The 5,109-nt window shown below is 35.9% G+C and overlaps 1 protein-coding gene across 2 annotated transcripts in view; it reads right to left on the minus strand.

Moving 5' to 3' along the window:
- The window catches only part of LOC106459018 (prostaglandin reductase 2-like), a 27,139-nt gene that overhangs the window by 8,088 nt on the left and 13,942 nt on the right, over positions 1-5,109 (minus strand). The window lies entirely within an intron of this gene.

Consider the following 5,109-nt stretch of genomic DNA (forward strand, 5'->3'; position numbering starts at 1 on the left):
TACATTCAAAATTTTATAAACCTACTTTTTATTTATGTTATACCAATTAGAATAGCATATAATCTTAGCTAATAATCCATATTGTAATGGTATACAAGTTTTTAATTCTACAAGGAAAAATAAAAAAAATCCTGAATTTCCCCTAGTGTGACCCACATGACACATTTTCTTTTAGCATATCTTCCCTACTTTATCCACCACCCCTTGAAAAAGTATAAAATGAAACGTAAATTACTCTATAAAAATCTTCATTGCTCAGACAAACCATAATTTTTATAGTTTTCAATTTTGTTTAGTTACAGAGCTATCAAATAGAAAGTCAGACCCCTCCTGCCACACCTACCTGTCACATCCTCTCTTTCAGAATTTGTTAGTAGTTCTCTTTTACATTTAATTATATATTACTTATAACCAATAGAAAGTCAAGGTTTTCATCTATCAAATGACGTATTGTATAACATTATGTTTTGAACGGTTAAATGTCAAGTTCACTCAGAGTACCAACATCGTTCCTGTGAAAAAGTTAATGACTGGCTTGGATGAATTTGTAACGACAGCTGTCGCACAGTTAGAAAACCAGAAAATTCTTGAGAGGTAAGGGTATTTGTCAATTTTGTGCATGTTATTAGTCTATATTCTTTGGTGCATTATTTAACTAAATAAAAATTATTAAGTGCATTACTATCATTAATATAAAAGAATTAGGGTTAACTCTCCTCAACAATCGACAGCAAGAAAAAAGAAGATTGGTTAAGTATTTTATTTCGTGTTTTTCATGTTTATTCTTTATGTATAATTATAAAAGTAACTAAAATGTAAAAACAGGGATCCTTTTATGTTAGTTAAGATAAGATTAGGAAAAATAAATAATATTATAACAAAAATGTTTCACGAGGCACACATACGAGCAGCTTGTGGGTAATGTAATTCGTTAGCATAACATGAGCTGCACATTCCTCGATTTTTTTTTGGGTGGTTATGAAGTCAGTTGAATTGATCAATTTCGTTTTGAGATAGGGTAGAGAAAATAACAAGAACCATAAGGTTTTAATGAAAAAAAATTATTGAAATGCATTTAGGAGGCTTTAGAAATGAGGGAAAGTATTTTTTGTTTTAACATGAAAATTACTTTGCACATGGACTATTCAAAACAATTACTCAATATATATACATGGACAAATATAATTTTTTGTATGTGAAAGAATTATAATATTAACTGAATGACTGCCAAATTTTGTGAAGATATACACACTATTTTGAAATTTAGAAGTATTAAATCTATAAAGACTTTAAACAAGTACAAAGAGGTCACGTAGTTGGTCATATTAACCGAACCCGTATTTAATCTTAAAAATTTATTGACTAGAGAGAATTTACTTTGATGTTTCATTAAATTTGAAATGGTTGAAGTTATCAATAAATGTGTTATGCAAATGAAAAAAAATCATGATCTTTTTTATGTTTTTTATTTGAAAGAGTGAAAAATAAATATGGGAACTGACTTTGTGGTTAGTATGTGATGGATACATAACATTATGTGAGAGACGAACAAATTGTTGAGGTTCATTGCCTAAATTAATAATCCATTTCAGTCATAAGTTTTCGTTCGTAAGGAGAGGAGTCTTCAAACCGATTGACAAAAGATTTTCTTTTAAATTGGCCTTATTAAAAATTCTCCAAATTGTATCTTTATTGCATACATAATTATCAACTTTCTAACCTTGAAAAAAGAAAAAGAAGTGAGAACTTTAAATGCACTATGATAATGAAGACCCAGATCGTGCTGGTGGAATTATAAAAATTTATCACCTCCTGGCTCGACACCACTTTCATTGAATGTGTTACAAATCTCAGCACTTACACGTGTCACTTTTAACATTTGTTTTATATTCAATAAAGATGTGTATACTACCCTGTTAGTTGCAGGTGCAACGGGCAGTCGGTTACGACAATTGCCCATCTTAGTGATTCTTGTTTTTCAACCATTTGCTTCCTACTCAAAAAATTCAAAATATCTAGTTTTCTCATTAAGAAGCAATCCAACCAATCAGCAATCACATTTGTCGAGCTAAAACGAACTTGAAGGTAACTTCTTGGAACTATGCATATTTATATATAATGAGGAAACGGAATGTTCCATACATGTCCAATAGGTTAGTTATTTTGTAAATAACTGTATATGCCTGTTTACCACTTTCAACTTATAGTGACATCTTCGACAGTGACATGCACAATTCAAACAATTGACAAAACCCCCTATAAGGAAGTAATGGGATATTCCAAATTTCTAATTGCTTTGTTGTCATGCACACTTTGGCAACCTCCCCAAACAATGAGCTAATACACAGTGATTTAAGAAAAAATTATATGTCCTATTATTTTTTAATTTTGAGCGAGGGTCTGTTTTATAACATTTTCCAATTTGGTGTGATATAAAACTGTTATTGACTTATTTTTTTTAAAAAGTGTACACATGCACTATATAAACTTTTTAATACGAGACCCAATTGTAATGAATCTTTGTTTGGAACTTTCTCTTATGATGTTGATAAATCGTTCAAAGTTTCATTCAAATCAGACTTAAACTGTTGGAGGAGTTTTGAGAACAGACAGACATTAGCTGCTTAAATATATAGATAAAAATTATGCAAGTGATTTAAAATAGAATGGTTTGACTTTTATTTTTTCCTGAAATACAAGTTCAGAACAAAATAAATTGAGATATGTTGATATCTTTAGTTTCCTTTCAATTTACTTAATATCCTCTACTTAATTCAGTGATTTGTTTGGTAACCTCCACTACAGTGTACATTTTATAATGAGCTATAGAACTTTTTTTTTAGAGAGCCAGCCAGGCCACCAAAACATCTTTGGGCCGGAGATCACTGACCTGAAGCTTCCCGTTGATCAACCCACACCCCTGCCCTGAAGGGAAGCATCTTGTAAGATATGCAAATTCGGATGAGGAAGCGGAACAAGTGCTGACGTGCGAGTCTTGTCCAACCATGAATGCAGATCACCTAGAAAGGAAGGAAAAAGGGAAATAGGGGGCCTCCAGTGGATCCTGCACAAGATTCTACGGAAGACCACATCCCCAAAAGCAATAGAACCTCACGAGCTGTAAGAGAGGGAGCAGTAAGGGGGTGGAGAACTGAAAGCTTCATCAAACGAAGTCAAGGAGGAGAAGGTTAGGCCTGACTGATAGGAGTGTTGAAAAAGACACCCAAATGGACAAGATATATGGTAGGTATAAGGAATGACTCCTCCAATTTAATTAACCAACCCACAAGAACTGCCTCCAGGAGCAGCAGATGAATGTGATGGGTGGACTCTTGTGATGGAAGTGCAACCTCTGAGCATGCAAATGTTGGGTAAAAGCCTTGACCACCCAACAAAAGACATACTGGTCCAAAGCAAGCTTGAAGGGCAGGGCACGAAATTGATAAACTACCCCTTGACGAATGAATCAAAAATAGTGCTTTGACTGATGAGATATCAGGACATGCAGATAAGCACTTGTGATGTCTACCTTGGTCATCCACAAACCCAGGGAAAAAGCCCACCTGAGGGTGAGAAAAAACTCCATGGAAAATCGGGGTAGAACCAGAAACTGACCAATCGATCACAGTCCGCTAGTCCAGTTTTCTTTGGTACCATAAACAGCCTGGAATAAAAACCTGGAGAAGGATGACTGACAGGTTCAATGGCCTGCTGGGAGAGAAGATTTTGTACCTGGATAGACATTGACTGGTGGTAGGATCCCGACGCAATGGAAAGGAAATGGGTATCTGATACAAGAAAAAAGGGGAAAGAAAATGGATAATAAGTCCCTCGGATAATACCCAAATAACCCACCACTAATCTATGAGATAAAACAGCATCCCTCCCCTGGAGATCCCAACGACAGAGAAACCACGTGTGTAAAGATACAGCCAATGAAGACAAACATGCTAACAAGGAGGGAATTCTGAGAGAGGCTATCCCTTGAAAAACCCTGAGGATCTCTGTGGATCACCTTGGAAAGAAGGTGGATGGTAGAGTTGATTGTGTAAGATGAAGGCAGAAAAACTGAGCATGGAATAAATGAACAGGATTAACTGGGTCCATCCTCTGCATGGACAAAATCAATTCAAAGTGTTGAGAATCAAGTAATGGACAATCAGCCTGATGGTAGGCCAAGGCAAACTGATCTGAAGCCGTGAAGGGTGAGCCATGCAGGCCCCATCAACCATCAGAGACACAAAACACTCAACATGAACCCTAATATCCAGGGAAAGGGGGGGGGGGACCAAACACTGAGAGGAGGAGATATCATGTAACAAAGGAGGATGTGGATCATGCAAAACTGGGGAAATAGATAAAACAGAACATACCTGAGAAATTGTCTAAAAAAGCCGCATTAGGCTTAGCTGATTCTGCATAAGATACAGCGAAAGTTAATGTTTTCTAACACTGAAAATGTATTTCTAATAGGTACTTATCTCTACTTACCCATAACTATCTCGACCTTCATTTGCCCTCTAGGCATTGGTAAAGCAGTGCACCAGTCTTATACCCCTATATTTTTTGTATCATTGCAGCAAGATGTGCTGATCACCCTCCACCAGTCCCATTGTGCCCTCTTTACCAGTGTAGGTAGTTCCTTCTACTATTGCAGCACAATCCTCACTTTCAAGAATTGGCATATATTAGGTTGTCAAAAAATTAATGCCACTTTTTTTTAGATGAAAAAACCTGGACAAGTTATATATCAAAACAAAACATTTATTAAATGAAATAGTCTCCATTCTTATCGATGATGCTTTTTCCATCTAACCATCAGGTTGTTAATGGTCTGCTTAAATAAATCACTTGGCTTTGAAGCATAAAAACATGTCGATGTCCTCTTTAACACCTTCCACATTTGCATACGTTTTCCCATTAAGATGGTGTTGCAGCGAACGAAAAAGATGGTAAACTGATTGTGCCATATTTGGAGAATATGGTTGGTTGGGGAGAACTTCCCAACCCAACTCCATAATCTTGTGTTGCGTCAAACGTGCCACATGCGGACGTGCATTGTCGTGAAGAAGAAGAACACCTTTCCGATTGACGAGTGAAGGGCGTTTC

Source organism: Limulus polyphemus, unplaced genomic scaffold, assembly GCF_000517525.1.
Source record: "Limulus polyphemus unplaced genomic scaffold, Limulus_polyphemus-2.1.2 Scaffold547, whole genome shotgun sequence".
NCBI lineage: Eukaryota > Metazoa > Arthropoda > Merostomata > Xiphosura > Limulidae > Limulus > Limulus polyphemus.